This window comes from Dermochelys coriacea, chromosome 6 (genome assembly GCF_009764565.3).
Source record: "Dermochelys coriacea isolate rDerCor1 chromosome 6, rDerCor1.pri.v4, whole genome shotgun sequence".
In the NCBI taxonomy this organism is placed as follows: domain Eukaryota; kingdom Metazoa; phylum Chordata; order Testudines; family Dermochelyidae; genus Dermochelys; species Dermochelys coriacea.
In genome coordinates, this window is record NC_050073.1 from 103,597,857 (window position 1) to 103,620,856 (window position 23,000).

The following is a 23,000-nucleotide window of genomic DNA, read 5'->3' on the forward strand; positions in this document are numbered from 1 at the left end:
AAAAATATGGAAAAATCATTTCTTTAATTTTTTTATTATTTTGACAACTTCCCCCGACCTCCCAATTTTTTGGAATTGCTGGCTAAGTAAAAATCTGTTATTTGCACATCTCTAATATAAATACACTCATTTTGACCCACAATACATTATGGCTGTGTACCTGCAACATTTTTGCACATGTAATTGACTTGCAGATAATAATCTGGGCATTTACCCTTTAACTACAGAAAGCTAGTTCAAATCAGGTGGCTAGAGAGGCAATTATTTGATTTTCCCTTGCAATTCATTTTGAGGGTGCAAAAATATTGATTCAGATTTTATACTTGAAATTGCACGTTCAAGCAGGGCATGAGTCCCTTTGAAAAAAAACTCCCCCTTAATCCTGTTAGACAAACTTGATTGCTTATTTGTACAAAGTAGCAAAATTACTGGATGAAGGGAAAGTGGCAGATGTAATATACTTGGATTTTAGTAAAACATTTGATACTGAGTCTGACACAACCTTACTTGAAAACTTAATTGAAACTGGCATGGATAGGAACAGTGTTATGTGGATAGAAAACAAACATTAATGGGTAAATGGGTAAACAAGACTGCAAGCAAAGGGCAATGATAAACCACAAAATGTACTGATTTGGGGGTGGTGCCTATTGAGGCCCAGAGGGATCATGTTGGGTCTTATTTAACGTTTTCATTAGTGATCTGGAACAAGGAGTAAACAACATATTGACCAAATTAGTAGTTGATTCCAAATTGGGAGACAATGCAAATGACAGGACAGAGGAATCAAATGAGTAGATTATAAAGCATGAGCAGAAAGTAACAAAATAAATTTCCACTCACATTCCTTGTGCTCAACCATAGTAACTTGCATTTTTACAATACACAGATATTTTATAGGACTGGAACACCGGGACCAGCAATAATCCTGAGGAAGACCTAGGAGCAACAGTGGACAATTACAAATAGACATGAGCTTTCTATCTAATATAGTGGTAGCAGCCAATATGAAGGGGCATCATGCCATGTCTCTGCATGTCTTCAATCTTGACCAAAGTGGAACATTGTGTTCAGTTTAGGATACATGATTTCCAGAAACAATGGAGAGAGTTTGAAATAACACACAAACAATAAAGGTCTGGGGCTATAGAGCAAGATTATGCTAAATATAGATATTGGGAAACATTAAGAGCAAAGTAAGTACAAATCTGGATAATTAAGACCTAAGGGGAGGGATGCGATAATTGCACAAATATTTTAAAGCTGAAAACAAAATCGAGAAAGAATATATTTATGGTGGGAAAAGGGGGATAACTGAAAGCAACAGGTTGGAACTGAATAAGGAGAAATTTAGGGTGAATATGTAGGAAAATATTCCTTGCATTGAGGAATAGTATGCTATGGAATAGTTGTCTTTAAAAAGCAGTAGAAGCTCTCTATATAGGGACATTTAAATCTGGACTCAACCAAAACTAGGGCTCAGACCCTGAGCTGGTGTAAACGGGCATAGCTCAAGTGTCTACAGTGGCACTACGACAATTTAGGATCTGTGGAGACAGAAGACCTGGGTGAACAAATATATTATCTTTTATACAGTGGACAAACTTGTATATCAGCAGGATAAACCTGAGATAGGGCAGAAGCAGCTGCAAAGCATGGCCATCCACTAGGGTCATTTTATTGCCGCAGAAGGGCCCAGGCTTCATGGAGGTACCATTTACGTCTCCTTGTATCAGCTTTGATGAATCTGGTGTAATATTACATTGCAAGGGGTGTCCAGGAAGTGTCCATACCATCTGGAGTGTCAGCAGATATGTTAGAAAAATTGTTATCCATAGGTGCTCTGTAAAGTCTAATATTACTATGGTGATCAGGTGTATCAAGCAATAAATTACTCAAAGTATTGGAACATAAGAGAGTTACACAACAAGAGGTGTGTGTGTGTGTGTGGTGCTGGGGGAGCAGGGGTTGTCCTAAGACATAGATAACCTCTCAGTGGAGTACAATGCTGAAGAAATTTTTTTTAAGTATGTGATGGCCTTTTAAATGAAGAAGAAGAGGACTTTTCCAGTATTTGTTATAGAGTGAATTGTGGTATGAAGCCAGAACCAGCAAATTAGAGCTAATTTAGCCATACAGCTTCTGCAGGAGCTCCAAAAGGCCCGGTGCATTGATAGCCACAATGGCTCCTGGAACAGAGGAGTATAGCCACTGTAACACACACAGTGAATGGGTGCAGTGCACGATCCCACTTGCTTGCCAACAACAGTGATAAATTTCAGTAACAAAGATTATTGTTACAGCAGGTGTTATGAAGCAGTACCGCCACACATACTCTTCCAATTTTTTTTTCTTAGCATGTGAGCAAATGTTCAGTCTTGTGAGGACATACTGTATGTTATTAGTTTTGTTATGCAAGACTCTGCTTCTAGATAGAAAGCTCCATGTGATCCAGCAGGATAGTTTGTGCTATACTTTGGTCGCTGTTTGGAGTCAGTTCCTAGGGCAAAGTTCCTCTTTGGGAACTGGGCACTGATGTTGGGTTGAGATTTCTAAGAGGGCATAGACTTGTATATTGTTTCTGACCTTTGGAAATTCATCAAGTTGGGTGGGCTCCTCATGCCACCTAAAGGGGTCAAACACAGTCAGGCCTTAGTTTCAAAAGCATCCTTAACTGTATAGAACAATGTCAGTATAATTCCTAGTAATAATACATTGCATTTATAGAGTTCTCCTTTCATCCTGAAGCGTCCTTGAGCACTTTATGCACTCATCTGCCACTGAAATGGGGTGCCACCTCTGGGGTGGAAGCCAGCAGCCATTCGGCATCAGTGATACTACAGAATTTAAACAAGATGAATGCATACAAGAGAGTCCATCTGTTAGTTTGCCAGTCAATTTGTAGATACAAGTAGATCAACAGCAAGTTATGATACTCATGTGTGCCAGATCCTCTCCAATGTTTCTAACAGAGCACAGGCAAGCATAAGGAAGTCATTTGTGTCTGCATTAGTTGTGTTGTCAGCCTGCCTCTGAGATCTCTTTGCATTTCTAGAGACCGGAATTCTCTCTGGGTATGATCAAATGAGTCGATATGATGTTATCAATATTTGCCTCCATCTATATAAGGACATGCAGGTAGGTGCTACAACCTTTTGCTCAGCTCCAGTCCGTGGCTTTTGCCAAAAACTTCAGCCAAAGCTCCTCACAGGAGGAATGCCCAGAAACTTTGGCACTAAAATAAAGATTAGGATCCATGACAGCCAAATTGTAGAAGCCTCCTGGAGTCTCTGTGGCCAAAACCATGGAAAATGAAATTTGCTCTGAATAGAGCCCTATAGATCAAACATTCGGAGTAGACTAAACATCTTTGACAATGAGTCTAAGATTTCACAGCAAAGCAATTTTGCTCAGTAATTTGTCCAGATCTAAATGCCCTTAGTTCTTCTAAGTTCATTTCTCATTAATTATTTTCTCAGGACACTTCATTTGAACATAATAAGGCAACCAAGCTCCTGCTATAACAGCACCTTTGCAGTACAAGTGTATGTGTTATATCTTATTTTCCATCATGGAGATTTAATTAAATGCACTAAGATGATAGACTGTTACAGAGATTTTTCAATAATATATGTTAAAAGGGTCCTTATGTAATGACTTAGAACTATGGAGTCAAAAGATGATAGCGTGTTTCAGCATACACTCTTCTATGAAGGATTAGCCAGCCTTCTGGGAAGCCTACATAGTTCTCTGCTACCCCAAGTGTTTGTGAGTCATTATGGCCTTGTTTGGTTGTCTGATAAATTCTGTAAACTGGAGTATTGTATATCATACAGCAACACTGTATATCATTCCATTCTCTAACAGAAACATAAAACAACCATTGATTGCAAACAGGCTCTTTTAAAGATTCACTATGTTGTTTGGCATTTCCAAATGTTTTTTATGTTGGCAGGCTATTATAATAACTCATTCAGGATCAAAATACATGTAACTTATTCTGAAGTATTCCACATGCTAATTAAATAAACAGAACTGCACTTGTCCCTACTTCCCCCATCAAAAAAGAATATACTTATCCTCCAGAACAGTATTTCTCCTCAGCTTTTCTTCTTTATGCATCATACCAAACCTTCCCTCCCAGCCCTCAACATTCATATTCCTGTTCACCGACTCTCATGTTACTGTCTCTGTCTTTTCATATATCTAAAATATTAAAGTGAAGCAAGGTAATGAGTCACTTTTTATCTCTCCAAGGAGGAGAGAGGAAGATGACACACACTCTACTGATCTTACGAAGAAAAGGAGACAGCTTTTTTTGGTTTTTATTTAATCTTTATCAAAACTGTATAGCCAGAGTCATTTCACTATTAAGAAAAAAGGCAGGTATAAGCAGCAATAGCAGTACTACCAATGACAACAGCTTTCTGGTTCAGTTCAGGGCATTTTTGTGCAGCCAAAAGGTATTCATGTCTCAAATATGTTCAATGTGTATTAATTTCAAGCAAAATACACTTTCACTTGATGACCATGTGTATAAGTCCCATTAGCATCACTCATCCAGGGGAGAATAACTTGCTAAAGTTAATTGTGTCCTCACGTTTTAAGCCATAAGAACTATATACCACTAGAATGTTTATGACCTGACTTATGTCTTGCTGTGGGCAGCAGACATTACTAAAGAGTGGAATGCACAAAATGCAAATGAGGGTTGAGTCCTGATGGGACATTTAAGAAACATGTTCTGTCTAGGTCTCTCTCTCTCGCTAGGCCCCCACCACTGTAGTATCTGTATGCCTTTTCAGACAGCTAAAGGAGGCAGCTCCCTCATTAGCAACAGGTGCCTGTGGTGTTTGCTCCCACAGTGCATTTATGAAGGAAAGTGCAGAGGGTGCAAGCGGAATGCAAGTGTAAGATAAGTTTGGCAGAAGAGATGGGGTAGGGCCATGGCCAAAAGAATGTTTCTGATATGGAATTTTCAAAGAAGTTCAACTGGGTGCAAATGGTCTTTGAGGTGCAAGAAATTTGCACCCAAAATTGTGTCCATAACTGCTTGTGCCGGAGGAACAGCCAAAACCAGCTGCTCTGCATTGTCTCAATAAATCTGCCATTTTACACACAGCAGCCAGAGACAAATAGACAGTTGCTTGGCAGCAGCTTGTGGCTGCTTGGCACTGCCATAGAAGCATGCTCATCGCTCAAATTGTGGCCAACCTGAGGCATAGAGAAAAAGAGAAAGGGAGGAGGAAAAGTTTCACAGACAGGGCAGAGCCATATCATTGCAACAGGATTTACAAGTTGCAGGTTAGCTTTCTCAGTATGTCATAAGAACAACTCCCTGCAAAGACAGAGGAGAGGCACACAAATTATCCTGAATCTGTGAGGAGTTACAAGAGGAACCGGAGAGTTCCATGCAAGGGAACTATACGATAGAGTGGGTGATTTAAGTCACCACTGCTTGGCAGTTTGGCAACAGGCACTTGTCACAGAACCATCCAGGGATGCTACAGGGATTCCAGCCAGTCTGCCCCTGCTCTAGGATGTTGAGTGGCATTGTCAAAGGCATTATCATCATGATCCCCAAACACAGGCAGCACCAAGTCCGGAGTAAGTTTTATAAGAATTACACATTTCACATCTGTCCTGGGTCTGGGAAGCAGTGTGGCCTAGTGGATTAGGACTTAGGGGACATGAGTTCTATTTCCAGCTCTGACAACTGGCCTGATGGGTGACCATGGGCAAGTCATTTCATCTCTCTGTGCCTCAGTTTCCCACACTTTAAAATCGGGATAATGATACTGACCTTTGTAAGGTGCTGGGCAACCTAAGGATGAAAAGGCTATTTAAGAGCTAGGTGTTAGTATTATTTTTTTACTGTACTTATGTTCCTCTTAGAGAGCCCTCCTGAGGGAATGAGGGAGCTTACTGGAAACAGGAAGAGGTTCCATTCTATCAATGGACAGGTTGTCTCATCTTAAACTCTGCATCACAGAGGCAGTGTCAGAGAATGCAGGGGCATGTTTTGATTCATATATTATAAGGTGATCTGGCTTTTCAGTGCAAAGGAAGGAGCTACAGGGTGGCTGGCTACTGGATAATTGTGTGGTGCTCTTATAGCATTATTATTGGAATCTTCTTCCCTAACAGAAATATTTTTCTATGTTTCAGAAGACTGTCCTAATCTGTTTACACCTCAGCTCATGACTCCTCCTCCAAATCCCCATGGTCCCACAGAGGAAGTTATAATGAGGCAGACCATGCTGACAAAATATATTTCTCCTCCGAATAGATAGTGGGCTTTTTACTGCCCTGACATCTTCTCCCTTTTCCTGAGGACATTGTTAGTGATTGTAAGACTACTCAGCTTCTGTAAATTCTGGCCAGCATCCAGCTGCACGAGGTTGAGGATTGTGGGACATTTGCACGTGGACACCTCACACACATTTCTTTCCCTGAGGCTTTTGCCTGGTCACTAGGTGTCATTATGACAAATGTTGCAGCCTCCAACACAACCACATGTGCCTCCTGTTGTGCAATGATGTTGGTACAATAGGAATGGCAGTGCCTGGAAGTTAGCTAATGACGCTGTGCATGATACACTCTGTGCTCTCTCCCTAACTGCACAGAGAAGCCATATAGAACTATGTTCCCAAATCCATCCATTGGTCCCAAATAGCCTGGTCGGTTGACTTTCTCAGGGCAACCATCCTCTTACTGTGGTGGGAAAGGTGCACTGAAACTTGCTGTATGCTCAGCCCTCTTTACGTCCTTGTCAGGGTCCCTTCCCCACTCTGAACTCTGGGGTACAGATGTGGGGACCCGCATGCAAGACCCCCTAAGCTTATTTTTACCAGCTTAGGTTAAAAACTTTCCCAAGGCACAAATTCCACCTTGTCCTTGAACACTTTGCTGCCACCACCAAGTGATTTAGACAAAGAATCAGGGAAAGGACCACATGGAGTTCCTGTTTCCCCAAAATATCCCCCCAAGCCCTTACATCCCCTTGCCTGGGAGGCTTGAGAATAATATCCTAACCAACTGGTTACAAAGTGGACACAGACCCAAATCCCTGGATCTTTGGACACTGAAAAAAAAATCAATCAGTTCTTAAAAGAAGAATTTTATTAAAAAAAAGAAAAAAGGTAAAACATCCCCTCTGTAAAATCAGGTTGGAAGATAACTTTACAGGGTAACAAAAGATGCACAAAATACAGAGGAACCGCCTCTAGCCTTAGTTTCAAAGTTACAACAAAACAGAGATAAACTTCCCTCCAGCAAAGGGAAAATTCACCAGTTGAGAAAACAAAGATAAACTAATACGCCTTGCCTGGCTGTACTTACAATTTCTGTAATACAAGAGACTGGTTCAGAATGGTTAGGAGGACATGGATTGATGTCCGGTCCCTCTTAGTCCCAAGAACGAATGAACACAGAAACAAAAAACCCAAAACAAAACCTCCCCCGGATTTGAAAGTATCTTTTGTCCCCATTGGTTCCTTTGGTCAGGTGCCAACCAGGTTATTTGAGCTTATTAACCCCTTATAGGTAAGGAGAAATTTTAGGCTACCCTTATGGTTATGACAGTCCTCTACAACAAATCTCAGCATTATTTGCCATTTCAGCTAATTATGAGCGCTGAAGATCCAAAACCTGCTGCTGGCTTCAGGAGAACGCAGCATTTTGTCTGAATTGAACATAAAGAAAGGTAAAATGAGTCAGTTAACTCTCAGCTGTGCTTAAGGAAAACCCTTAAAAAATCTGCACCAGAATTAACAGGGCCTCACTGTGTAGAAGATCAATCTTGTATCCTAAAAACCATGGGAAGAAAATACTGTAGAAATCACTAGTGGCTCTGCTTATGTAGGACATGTTTATACAAGAAATTATGAAAAGTGCGCAATACTGTCTGCATTCCAGAGGAGAGTAGCACATTGTACAATTAATGGGGAAAAAATAAACCCTCAAGGATGTAACTCTTGTTACTTGAGAGAAGCTAAAAAAGAATGGTTGGTTTAGTAAATGCCTTTAATTTTGTGCCATACCTTTGAATAAGATGAGGTTTTAGAACTTTTTCTTATTAGAAAGTATATTCAAAACATACTTTTCTTTAGATATTTATTTGTCTTTTCAGAGCCGAGAGAAATACACAAAGAGAAAGAACATGAAATACATTCAAGTCCAAACTGGAATCCACACTGTTAAGGAAAACTGGGGACACTCCAAACTATTATGTGTTAAGAAGCAAAGTTTACTTTTTTCTATTGTTATTTTTTAAAAGTTTATTGGATTTTTTTTAAAAAAAATACAGAATAAATTCGTAGAACCAAACCCGTGGAATTTCAAGCAGAAGCAATATATACTGAGCCTACCTCACAGCACTGGTTTGAAAACCATAATACCTTTACAAGTACAAAAAGTAAAAATGGCCACTTTTCAAACAGATGCCTCTCAGACAGTGTGTATGCCATACAATTGGTGCTTAGATTCCGAGTCACTCATGGAAACGTACGTGTTTCCTACATTATACACAATGTGGTATAGGCAGAGAATTTGTGTTCAGGGTACTGTAACACAAACCTCTTCTCTGCTATTGCCTTCTCCTGGCATCAGGGTGGATGTAATTCTTCTCATGCATTATTGATAGGCCCAAAAGCCTGCCAAGCTAGCCTGCTTTTTTTGTGACAGACAAAGGAGGGTACACGGATGGCACCTCTCACTGCTCGGGGCTCTGCTTTCATTAAGAACATTTGCTGCCTGTTCTCCAAGGGCACCCTCTGTCAGAGACTGCCAGGCAATAAAAAAAAAATATGGCTTTGAAGTCCAGTGAATAGAAACAAAATGAATTAGCTTTCAGGTGTTCGTGCAACCTGATTACAAAGGCCCAATTCAGTGGCGTCCTTCACACCTTTTCACTAGTCCCTGTATAATCTCGACACATCTTTTAGGCTCTCTGCCTTTCCAGTCCCCCTCCTCCTTTCCCATCCCTTTATTTCCTAATGCTTGCAGATCCTCCAGGAAGACACAAGCACTTACAGTTGTTGGAGTGATTAAATATTTATAATCAGGGCAATGAGTGAGGTGTTGAATAATAAATGCTAAGGTTGAGGCGGATTTAGATAATTTCTGCAGATTTCTTCATCCACAGCCTCTTTGATTCTAAGGCAAATCCTTTTAATTAACAAAAACTTTTTTTTGTATAGCTGTGACAGTTGATAGTCCTTTATCACTGTTTTGTTCGTGAACCTTAACCTTGCCACAGTGCTAGACCTTTCATTAAAATCTTAGATAGACATGCATACAATTTACATTGGTTGTTGCTTCCTAGCATGTTGTTCATTCGTTTTGTTTTTGCCCACGTTACCTCAGACTCCCATACATCAGTCGTGTATTTAGTTGAGAAATTGAAGGCTGTATAATAAATGGTCAGTCTAGTTATTCAGAGACAGAGCTGTAATATATTGTACTGGGAATTGAGACTGATCATTATATAAAGTTTCTTTATTGGGCTGTAACTGTAGAGAGTACAGTACTTCACAAAACAGATGGAGGACAGGATTCTCTGCTGGAGTAAATCTATTGACTTCAACAGAGTTTCACCAGCAGAGAAATCAGCCTTAAGTGTCAATTCCTCAGCTGAAGAGCTCACACAGTGCTACATTGAGATTTTATTATGAATCTTGCAATATTTCTTGTTTTTTCTTAAAACCCAAGCTACTGGAGTCATATGATTACGTGAGACTCTCACCTTTCTCATGTTTTAAAAAGCAAGTCTCTACTCTTCATAGTAGTGGAGAAAATGTGACCCTCTAAAGGTTCAAAAGCTATAGGGCAAATAAAAGGATCCTCAAAGTTATTACTCTTTAAAAATCTCATGATTATTATTATTATTATTATTATTTGGCTTTGGCCTGATTGATGATTGTTGAATGCTTAATGTTGGCCCTACTGCTTGCAGTTTAACACAGATAGGTTAGGCTAAGGCTTAGGGAGACCATTGCTGAAGAAAGGGAGTACTTGTGGTACCTTAGAGACTAACAAATTTACTGGACATTGATGAAGTGGGCTGTACCCCACAAAAGCTTATGCTCCAATAAATGTTAGTCTCTAAGGTGCCACAAGTACTCCTGTTCTTTTTGAGGATATAGACTAACATGGCTGCTACTCTGAAACCTGTCATTGGATGGGTTCAAGGAAGAAATATGGTGTATAGCAAGAGTTGCAAAAGGGAGAAAGAACATCTGGTGGCTAAGCCATGTGAAACATTCCAAGTGCAGAGGGCAGCATAAAAGGAGGCCCAAAGCCCAGCGTGAGAGATGGCTCCGAATTCTTGAGTTCTATTCCAAGCTCTGCCACTCAGTGGGCAAACCACTTAACCCCTCTGTAAGATCGGCACTCTAATATTTCCCTATAATTTAAGACTGTTTGGGGGCTTGATAAATTCTCGGTAATATATTTTGTGGTCCTCAGATGAAAAGGAATATGAAATTGAAAAACATTATTATTTTAACTGGCACAGAAAAGCTCAGAAAGAAATGACATATTGGGACTATAGTGTTCTAACATAGTCTAGCTATGAGCTGATGAAGAATATCCTCACTGATATATTTCATTATTTAACTTCTCAAATATAAATAAGGATCAAGGTAAATTAAGTTGTCCACTGCAGCTCAGCTCTTGAAATGCAAAAGGGAATAGGGGTTGACTTTATGTCAAAACAGCATCATGGTAGTGGAAAAATCAGTTTCTCTTTAATTCATCCTGCTGTTCTAGTCATATTATCATTTGGCTCAGGTAACTTGTAATATCATGATGTCCAAAAGAGAGAGTGGGAGTTGGAATTGGAATGTATGAAGAAGGAAAAAAGAGGGAAAAGAAGGTGCTGTCCCTGCAGACTGGAATGGTCAGTGAGCATCAAAATATTTACCCTCCATATCTGTGCAACTGTGAGCACCAGGACAGTGTACCTATAGCACATGGCAAGCTGAGACTTCTGATTTTCTGCTAAATTTTGTTTTATAGGAACCTTATCCTCCCTGTTTTGTCTGTTTTGTCTACCTGTTGTGTCCTGTCTGACTCCAAAGCCTGAATACTGCAAACACTCAGACTGTAAACTCTCTGGGGCCTGCAATGTCTTGTTAGTTATCTCTACAGGGCCTATCCCAATAAGGCCCTGATCCTTCACTGCTATTCCTAACCACTACTGTATCTTTATTTATTATTGTTATTGTTCGTTGTAGTATTATCTAAACTTCTCTGGTATTTGAGAAAATCACCTTAAAATCATTTATTTTAAAATCACTTAAACCCATAACTGTGTTTCCTCATTATCTTCCACTCTCACCTCATAACTTTCTTCTCTTCCAAATCTGGTTACTTAACTCATGTCTGTGGGTTCAATTCTGATTTGACAGTGGTGTAAATCCATTGCTATGTGTTACTCCTGATATACACTGATTATGTGAGATCAAAATCAGGCACTGTATATGTAGACAAAGGACTTGATTCTCATTTACACTAAAGCCACTTTCTCCTACTTTAACAATATGAAGGGTTCTTATAGTGGGTATAGTGTAATTATTCTACACTTTAATGCTCCTTTATATTGCTAGGATGATGTAAAAATCACAAGTGTAAATGAGAATAAGACCCAAATGGTGAAAGACACTGTATTCGTCCTCCCAGAATCACCTATTACTTCCACAAATCGTTTCTGTTTCAGGGTAGATCAGATGCCTGTATTGAAAGTTCTCTCTGAAGCTTAATTTACACCTAAAAGTTTTGCCAGCATAGTTATGTCTGACCCCCTAATTGGCAAAAACCCTAATGTAAAAACATGCTTTTGCTGGTATGGAGTATTTGATTCAGGAAACTGGTTTACATTATATTAGCAAAAAAACTTTTGTTCCAACATAAACTATGTCTCCACTTATAGGATTTGTGGACACAGTGATGTCAGCAACCCATTTCTAGTGCAGACAAGCTTAAAACATGGTCAACTGAAGCAAAGAAAGTGCCATTGCTTGAGATTTCAAATCTCACTACAGGCACATGGATTCTGTTATCTAGGCATATGAAGAAACTGAAAGCCTTAGAACAGAGGTAATGCACTGTTCCACCATATTGATAGAATAGCCTCCCTTGTCAGTTTCTATACACATTTCCAGTGATGCTATACACTAGAAACCAGGACCTATGCCATATGCTGGGTATTATCCTTGGTATTTTAAGAATGCAAAATATTTTAATGAGAAATGTAAGCTGGAAAGACAGTGTTGTGCAGCTGGCATCGCAATCCACTGGGACTCGGAAGACCTCAGGTCTATTCCCAGCTCAGCCACTGACTCACTGTATAACACCGGACAAGTATGACACCTCTCCTTCTCTTTGTCTCTCTGTTTAAACTTGTCACAATTTGGGAACAGGGACTGTCTCTTACTATGGGTATGTACAGTGCCTAGCACAATGAAGTTCTGACATGAGATGGGGCTAATATAATACACAATTATAGATAACAATAATAATCATTGGGCAAACTGCCCAAAAAAGTCATTTGCCACCCTCCTGAAAGCATCTCTAACTCAATACTAATCATTTGATTAATTAACAAATCATATTTTAAGAAAAGAAAAATAACCCACTTGTATAAAAATCTTTGTTGGGGGAGTGCATTCGAAAACTACATAGCTTAACTATTTACTTGCTTTTTGTACTTTTGCCCTAATAATATTAAATCACACTTTTTTATCCTTGTTTTCCCTTTGTCCCACTTGTCTTTATATAAGCTTTCATGCATCCAGAAGACCATAGCAATAGTCTATCCACTACAACTATAGCAATGTATACAGCTCAGTGGTAAAAGGTTACTTAGAATTGCCTCCTAATTTTGTTTTCTCTCCCCACCAAGGGGGTAATTGCTAAACCACCAACAGCTAAACAGATTGATCACCAGTTGCCAAGCCTGCTGATAAATTCCAGGCATGTCTTTCCCAGTAGGGGCCAGTACAGAGCATTAAATAGGGAATCTGGAAAGAGAGAAAGAGTATAGTAAAATAGAAGAAACCAGGTAAATATGAAAAATACTTCAGTGGAAGATTAATCCTTCCTGTAGTCCGCCGTTAAAGTGATAAAAGGTTTATGATTCATTTCTTACATTATAATGGAGGAGGCAATTAGTAATTACTGGATTTATAGTATTTGTTGTGTTAACTCAGCCAATAAAATATGCAGCAAAACTGATTTTTTTAGCACATTCACTGCAAACTAATGTTCTTGAAGCATTAAAAATGCAATCTAGTGCACTGCACTCCTTGTGTTATTACAGAAAGAAAGATGGTCCTCCAGTGTACACGGACATTCAGTATTAAGAACTCAAATATTTTCTTTGTTTTTTTTCCATGCCATTTTTTTCCTGAGGAAAGGTTAAACAATCTAACTCTAGTAATAAGATTTAGCACAAAACCCACAGCTGCCTAATGTCTATTGTTAGAAGACTAAGTACAATTTCCCAATCAAACTACACCATCTAATCCCTGAATGCACAATCAAGTTTGGATATTTTCTCAGGGTGGGGGAATGGTTACATTCAAATAATTTTCACTGGCTAATGCCACTCACTTAGAATTATTTTTGTCTCTGAATTTTGTTCCACTGAAGTATTTAATTGAAGAATATTATTTACTTCATAACTGTTTTTTCTGCAATGGATCAGAATCCCATTATGGCATATTGTTTGAAGGCTACTAAAAGTTTACATTCCGTCAATGTTTCAAATTAAGTTCTGTACTAAAATCTCTATTCACCTAGAGTGAAAGTTTTGGCCTGAACTGGGTGCCATATTTCAGGAAAGATGAGGACAAATTGGAGAAAGTCCAGAGGAGAGCAACAAAAATGATTAAAGATCTAGAAAACATGACCTACGAGGAAAGATTGGAAAAAATGGATTTGCTTAGCCTGGAGAAGAGAAGGCCGCGGGGACATGATAACAGTTTTCAAGTACATAAAAGGTTGTTACAAGGAGGAAAAAAATGTTCTCATTAACCTCTAAGGATAGAACAAGAAGCAATGGGCTTAAATTGAAGCAAGGGATGGTTAGGTTGGACATTAAGAAAAACTTCCTAACTGTCAGGGTAGTTAAGCTGAATGTAAAGTCTAAGGGGCAGAGACCGTCTCTTTATTGTTTTTTTTTCACAGCACCTAGAATAATGGGGTCAAGGCCCCTAGTTGCTGCCATAATACAAATAATAAATCATAAAAACCCCATACAGAGGTTAGTACCATAACAGATCTGTGCTGTATTGTAATAAGTACAGCTCGTCAGGAATCATTCAATAAAATGTTTTTTTTAGGGCTGTCGATTAATCGCTGTTAATCACAGTTTTAATCGCACTGTTAAACAATAGAATACCAATTGAAATGTATTAAATATTTTGGATCTTTTTCTACATTTTCAAATATATTGATTTCAATTATAATACAGAATGCAAAGTGTACAGAAATTTATTATTTTAATTACAAATATTTGCACTGTAAAAATGATAAACAAAAGAAATAATATATTTAAATTAATACAAATACTGTAGTGCAATCTCTTTATTGTGAAAGTGCAACTAACAAATGTAGATTTTTTTGTTACATAACTGCATTCAAAAATAAAACAACATAAAACTTTAGAGCAGGAGTCGACAACCCTCAGCACACAGCCATCAGGATAATCCACTGGTGAACTGCAAGACATTTTGTTTACATTGACCATCTGCAGACATGGCTCCCCACAGCTCCCTGTGGCCATGGGTCACCGTTCCTGACCAATGGGAGCTGCGGGGGGGCGTGCCTGCAGATGGTCAACATAAACCAACTGTCTCACAGCCGCTGGCAGATTACCCTCGTGGGCCATATGTCGAAGGTTGCCAACCCCTGCTTGAGAGCCTGCAAGTCCACTCAGTTCTACTTCTTGTTTAGCCAATCACTAAGACAAACACATTTGTTTACATTTACAGGAGATAATGCTGCCCGGTTATTTACGTCACCTGACAGCGAGAACAGATGTTTGCATGGCACTTTTGTAGCCGACATTGAAAGATATTTACATGCAGATATGCTAAACACTCATCTGCCCGTTCATGCTTTGGCCACCGTTCCAGAGGACATGCTTCTATGCTGATGACACTTGTTAAAAAAATAATGCGTTAATTAAATTTGTGGCTGAACTCCTTTGGGGGGAAATTGTAGGTCTCCTGATCTGTGCTTTACCCACATTCTGCTATATATTTCATGTTATAGTAGTCTCGGATGATGACCCAGCATGTTGTTCATTTTAAGAACCCTTTCACTGCAAATCTGGTAAAACTCAAAGAAGGTACTAATGTGAGATTTCTAAAGATAGCTACAGCACTCAACCCAAAGTTTAAGAATCTGAAGTGCCTTCCAAAAATCTGATGGGGACGGGGTGTGGAGCATGCTTTCAGAAGTCTTAAAAGAGCAACACTCAGATGCGGAAACTACAGAACCCAAACCACCAAAAAAGATAATCAACCTTCTGCTGGTGGCATCTGACTCAGATGATGAAACTGAACATGCATCATTCTGCACTGCTTTGGATCATTATCAAGCAGAACCCATCATTAGCATGGACACATGTCCTCTGGAATGGTGATTTAAGCATGAAGGGACATATGAATCTTTAGTGCGTCTGGCATGTAAATATCTTGCAACATTGGCTACAACAGTGTTAATGTGAATGCCTGTTCTCACTTTCAAGTGACATTGTAAACAAGAAGTGGGCAGCATTATCTCCTGCAACTGTAAAGAAACTAGTTTGTCTGAACAATGGCTGAACAAGAAGTAGAACTGAGTGGACTTGTAGGTGCTAAAGTTTTACATTGCTTTATTTTTGAATGCAGTTATTTTTATATATAATTCTATATTTGTAAGTTCAACTTTTCATGATAAAGAGATTGCACTCCAGTACTTGTATTAAGAGAATTGAAAAATACTATTTCTTTTATTTTTACAGTGCAAATATTTATAATAAAAAGAAATATAAAGTGAGCACTGTACACTTTGTATTCTGTGTTGTAATTGAAATCAATAATTTTGAAAATGTGGAAAACATCCAAAATATTTATATAAATAGTATTCTATTATTGTTTAACAGTGCGATTAATCGTGATTAATTTTTTTAATTGCTTGACAACCCTAGTTTTTTTTTCATCAGAAAAAGCCAGTTTATTGAAACTGAAACTTCGCTTGCAGAAGAGTCAATTTCAACATTTTGTATTTCATTTTTTAAAAAAAAATTGTCCTGATTCAAGATGAGAAACTTTTTGCAGGATAGGAAAACTGTTTCCTTCCCAGCTCTAGTAAAAAGAATACTTATAAAAGGCTATGTATTAGTTTTATTCCTAAATATGTCTAGTTTATAAAAATAAAAGTGAATAAATAATATTGTATTCTCAACATAACATCTTGCACTCACATGTTAATGGGAATGATAGCTATAGGAAGAAATAAATCACTCTCTCCTCATTTGCAAAGTTTGATAGAAATGACTGAGATGGTGTGGTCTGAAGTGTATAGTACACAAAATGTGTAATAAACAGTATTGGGGAAACTAGATGCTTGTGCAGCAGCTACTTTTCAAATTTCAATAACTTGGCCATTTAATAGTTTTTCTTGTTTTGTTTTGTTTACTGAATGTGGCAAAATGGTCCAATCAGTATTATGTACTTGCCATCTTCAGCGTTTCATTTTGAAGAAGTAAGCTGTTTTTTTCCCCCACAAGTTGAGATAGGATCAGTTTAATATCTTGATTGTTGGCACTGTTCTTGAATGCTGGTGAGTCAGGTAGATGGGAATGTTCCCTCCGAGTCAGTACTGAGCCAGCACACTGTTTGAGGACACGCTTTTGCTTCAGATGGAATCTTTTAGATCAGACAACACCCAGCACCCTGAAAACTTGTGGTCACTAGAGATCTTATTGAAAGAGTGGAGATATTACGGTAGGTATCCTCAGCAAATTCCAATGACAATAATAATTGTCTTAGGTCAGATGTGCCTAAACCCTCCAAGTAATTCAATTAGAAAAATATTCTTTATTTTTTGTTATTAAAATATCATTACTAATTGTTTATTGGTATAAGCTGTACAATAGCTGCTATAATGCACATCAGAGGTGACTGTATATCAGTGGTGTGTGAAGTGATTCGTGTATGACTCCTGATCCTGCTATGATCACTTAAATCAGGGATTTCACATGACAGTAATTATATAGTCATGACAGTGCCTTTCCATTGACTTCAACAGGCTTTGGACCAACCCATGGTTGGTAAAACACTTGTGGATCTATCATATAAATATAAGTTTATTATTATTAAATGTAGCCTCCTGTCATTAGGCTAATGAATGAATGGTTTGTTGTTGTGGTAGTGGGCTTTTTTTGCTAATTGATAAACAATTCCTAAGAGTGTATGTACTTTGAGGTAGGGACCAACTTATTATGTGTTTGTTCAGTGCGTAGCACTCCTGCCCCATAAGTCGGGCTACGAGGTCTGACTGCAATACAAATATAATAATAATTATTCTCCACTATCATACATGAAAATAAGCTTTGTAGTTTTCAATAAACAATTCTTATACTGGCTAAGAGTACATGGTTGTTGCATTACATATGATAGATTGATAGATATGTATTCGGAATTACTTTAATACATTCCATGCTTGTGTGCTTTAGCTCTAGGTATAACAATCCTCAATGTCTTTTCCCCCGATTTACATAATTGATAGTTTACGATGAACTCATGGCTATTGGAAAGCAAATAACAGAAACAAAATCAGTGCAATGAAGGGGACATTGTCACTATTTTGAATGATACAGAAATCTCAAACAGATTCAAGTCAGCAGGTCAGAAAGCAATGATAATATTAGATCAAGCAAACATTCATTTTAGTACTGTATCTAAAATCTAAATATGTGGTTCCTGTTACATGAAGTTTGAATGAAACTTTGCCTGAAAAATACACTCGGCATCTGAACTGAGAACTTGTGTATCAGGATAGAACTCAATGCAAAACTGAGGGTTAGGGAGTTCTCTACCCACTAACTTTAGCAGTGTGGCCAGATAATGTAATAATTAATTGGATATTTCATCAGTCTTTCATTCAGAGTGGTGCTGAGTGGAACATTGCACACAGAAGGTGAGAAAAACAATGTTGCAAGCTAGGGAGGGGAGGATGGACTCATTTTTACTTACTGTTAATTTTCGTGAACTTTGCAATAAGAAAAAAAACAAGGTTTTTTGTTTGTTTGTTTTTGTTTCTTTTGTTTGGGTTTGTTTGTTTTTTACTAAACAATGAAAATTGTATTGCAGTAGAGTAGGGGAGTATAGTACATTGAAGTGGGGAGATTAGGGTCAGACAGCATACTGACTTCTATATGTTTCCCATATTAAGTATTTAATGTTTGAAGATGTGGGCCCAGTTGCACTGCTCCATGAAGTACACAGGTACAGGAGAACTCTCAGGGAACCAGTTTTCAGGGCAGATTTGTGGCATCCTGAGCCTTAGGTTAGAGAAGCCTGGAGACTGTTCCAAATTTTGCCAAATGACTATCGTCCCTAAAGACTGTAGGCCAGCTGAGCATATCTGGAGTACATTACAATATGGCCTTGTCCTCGCCCTGCCCTGTGCCAGGGCCAACTGTGTGGGGGAGGGTGTGTTGTGCAGGAGCCACCAATACTAATTCTTCACCAGATGAAAATTTCTCTATGCAATAGAGATTCTTAGAAGGACAGATCCAGCTCGTAAAATGGCCCAGCTGAGATCTGGTCAAGAAAGTATGGTAGACAGTAAGTATTAGTGCTATTTCTATGGCAATATTCAATCTGTGTGAAATTCACCTCAAAGAACCCCAACATCTTTTGATCTTCTAAGGACAATCTGTTGGAAGGGAGTTTTGCCATTGATTTCAATGGGACCAGGAGCTGGACTTTAATGCAGATGTTAAGGAGCCTGGAGAGACTTAGATAGACACTCCATCCAGGGGTGAATTTCCTCATTGCTGAATAAGACAACCTTGGCAAGGGGAGTAAAGGTGTGGAAATATCAAGAAAAAATGGCAAACATCATTTAACTGATACGTTACATCGTACAAACTATGTGCGTATATGGCATACACATGTGGTGAAATGTGTGCATGCCCATATATATAAAGATTTTTATTTAACAGGATATAAACAACTAAGTTTCTCCTTTTAATCAGGAGTGGTCTGGATGTGTGAAATGTGGGGAGGAAATATAAGATGAAAGGAACCAGAATATGACAAAGGATAAGGCTACAGAAAGAGCAGCAGATAAAAAAGATAAGTGTTAAAGAGGAAATTAAAAGACAACATGAGATCCACTTGGAATTCCAAGAAACAAGAAGCGAGAAACATGATCATATATGTCTGTAGTAACATCTTCATCTCCCATTGGCACTTTTTCTGAGAACCAGGGTGTTCCCTGTGTCCTGGCCAAAATCCAGCTTGGGTAATTATATTCTACCTATATAAAATTCCCACTGTGGTTTCAACTGGACAACATTCTCTACTTTAGTTTTCATCCGAACCTGCTCTGTAGTATTGCTATACATGCTGCATTTCCACAGGGGGTCACATTATCCGCCTGTATTGTTTGTATGTTATATTATAAAGCACCTGGGACCTTTCTGCCCCAAATGTACAATCTACATTATGTTATTATCAGTATTATCAAGTTATCAAGGGTTGAGTTACAATAAGTTTTAAGTAGGATCTCAGGCAAATCACAGTGTAATAGTAGTACTCAGATGGAACTGAATGCTTATACAAGCAATTGAGCAAGCTAGTGTGGCTACAGCCGGGAAAAGGAAAGCAAAGGGCCAGATCCTCAGCTGATGTAGATTGGTATAGCTCTCATGGCCACTTGCTTTGTTTTCCCCAACTGTACCTACACTTGCTGCAGATAGTGTAGCATGTAAGATGGCACAGCTCAAATGACTTCAATGGAGGCTTGCCAATTTACACAGCTGAGAATCTAGCTCAAAATGCAGAAATTATGGAGAGAGGCCAGCAGAGAATGCCGCTCATCTCAACACTCAAAGTTTTCCCCACCCAGATATGAATAACAACAACAAAATGACAGGTTTCAGAGTAGCAGCCGTGTTAGTCTGTGTTCGCAAAAAGAAAAGGATTACTTGTGGCACCTTAGAGACTAACAAATTTATTAGAGCATAAGCTTTCGTGAGCTACAGCTCACTTCATCGGATGCATTTGGTGGAAAAAAACAGAGGGGAGATTGATATACACACACAGAGAACATGAAACAATGGGTTTATCATACACACTGTAAGGAGAGTGATCACTTAAGATAAGCCATCACCAGCAGCGGGGGGGAAAGGAGGAAAACCTTTCATGGTGACAAGCAAGGTAGGCTATTTCCAGCAGTTAACAAGAATATCTGAGGAACAGTGGGGGGTGGAGTGGGGTGGGGTGGGGGGGAGAAATAACATGGGGAAATAGTTTTATTTTGTGTAATGACTCATCCATTCCCAGTTTCTATTCAAGCCTAAGTTAATTGTATCCAGTTTGCAAATTAATTCCAATTCAGCAGTCTCTCGTTGGAGTCTGTTTTTGAAGCTTTTTTGTTGAAGGATAGCCACTCTTAGGTCTGTAATCGAGTGACCAGAGAGATTGAAGTGTTCTCCAACTGGTTTTTGAATGTTATAATGTTTTGAATGTTATGTTGACGTCTGATTTGTGTCCATTCATTCTTTTACGTAGAGATTGTCCAATTTGACCAATGTACATGGCAGAGGGGCATTGCTGGCACATGATGGCATATATCACATTGGTAGATGCGCAGGTGAACGAGCCTCTGATAGTGTGGCTGATGTGATTAGGCCCTATGATGGTGTCCCCTGAATAGATATGTGGACAGAGTTGGCAACGGGCTTTGTTGCAAGGATAGGTTCCTGGGTTGGTGGTTCTGTTGTGTCGTGTGTGGTTGCTGGTGAGTATTTGCTTCAGATTGGGGGGCTGTCTGTAAGCAAGGACTGGCCTGTCTCCCAAGATCTGTGAGAGTGATGGGTTGTCCTTCAGGATAGGTTGTAGATCCTTGCTGATGTGTTGGAGAGGTTTTAGTTGGGGGCTGAAGGTGATGGCTAGTGGCGTTGTGTTATTTTCTTTGTTGGGCCTGTCCTGTAGTAGGTGACTTCTGGGTACTCTTCTGGCTCTGTCAATCTGTTTCTTCACTTCAGCAGGTGGGTATTGTAGTTGTAGGAATGCATGATAGAGATCTTGTAGGTGTTTGTCTCTGTCTGAGGGGTTGGAGCAAATGCGATTATATCGCAGAGCTTGGCTGTAGACAATGGATCGTGTGGTATGATCTGGATGAAAGCTGGAGGCATGTAGGTAGGAACAGCAGTCAGTAGGTTTCCGATATAGGGTGGTGTTTATGTGACCATCGCTTATTAGCACCGTAGTGTCCAGGAAGTGGATCTCTTTTGTGGACTGGTCCAGGCTGAGGTTGATGGTGGGGTGGAAATTGTTGAAATCATGGTGGAATTCCTCAAAGGCTTCTTTTCCATGGGTCCAGATGATGAAGATGTCATCAATGTAGCACAAGTAGAATAGGGGTATTAGGAGACGAGAGCTGAGGAAGCGTTGTTCTAAATCAGCCATAAAAATGTTGGCATACTGTGGGGCCATGCGGGTACCCATCGCAGTGCCGCTGACTTGAAGGTATACATTGTCCCCAAATGTGAAATAGTTATGGGTGAGGACAAAGTCACAAAGTTCAGCCACCAGGTTAGCCATGACATTATCAGGGATACTGTTCCTGATGGCTTGTAGCCCATCTTTGTGTGGAATGTTGGTGTAGAGGGCTTCTACATCCATAGTGGCTAGGATAGTGTTTTTAGGAAGATCACCAATGGACTGTAGTTTCCTCAGGAAGTCAGTGGTGTCTCGAAGATAGCTGGGAGTGCTGGTAACATAGGGCCTGAGGGTGGAGTCTACATAGTACTATCACCAAGTAGTTTGAAAAGAAAAAACCTGCATTAATAGAGTGGGATTTTATTTTTAAAAAATGGTATAGCTCAAAAGGGTATTGGATAATGCAATCCAAGTCTTAGAAGGATGTAGGCTGCACACACAGAAATGTCTCCTAAATGAAACCACACCAAAAAGAACCTTTCAGCAGTGTCACAAAAGCATTTGTATAGAATGCAGTTGACCACCACGTAATTCAGGAAAAGGGAGAGAGGAAGAGGATGCAACTGAACCCAACAGTGGGTAAGAAAAACCTTTGGGTCTCTTCTTATCTCCACTACTGACTTGCTATATAGCTGTAGGCAATTCACTTAACCACTCTGTTCCTCACTTACCCCATATTCCCTAATTTAGAGCACTGCTGTGAGGCTTAAATTATAAATGTTTATAAAGAGGTTTGAGTTCCTGAGAAAGACTTGACTTGAATAGAAGGTGTTGCGATTATAGGAGTGATCAAGCTCTGACATATCTGAGGGTGGGTGGTCTCAGGTGTCATTATGCCACCCTTCCTGGTTAGCAAGATACATGCCTTTTGGACAGATCTAAAAGCTAGTGTATCATTTCTATTGTTGGCAATACAACGGGCAGGTCACAGTGTCATTGATATCAGATGGGGCATCACTCTGATCAGGCCCTGCTCTGCCAGATGTAGAGGGTCTCCTGAGAGATGCTGAGATCTTTCAAATCAAACCAACATCAATAGGACTTAGTCCCTGTCAGAATTAGGCCAATTGTCTAGTAGTAGAACAACAAGAACAAAAAGTTCTGCATTAGTGGGCTTTCTGGAAAATCGCACTGGAATATATTGTAGGTTTGGGACTCAGTGTTTACCCTTGATCTTGTGTTCAGTTTGCATATATAGCCCTGCAAAGCTGAATTTTTTGTTTTATGTACAATTTTCTCATTTTTCATGGTGTACACAGCATATGGTATTAT

At 39.2% G+C, this 23,000-nt stretch overlaps 1 long non-coding RNA gene across 1 annotated transcript; it reads left to right on the forward strand.

Annotated features, from left to right (window-relative positions):
• Positions 1-5,931: 5,931 nt before the first annotated feature.
• Positions 5,932-22,366, forward strand: LOC122460656. Its single transcript, XR_006282101.1, has 3 exons — positions 5,932-5,941; positions 11,866-11,872; positions 22,036-22,366. It is a non-coding gene; the product is annotated as an uncharacterized LOC122460656 (long non-coding RNA).
• Positions 22,367-23,000: the final 634 nt, after the last annotated feature.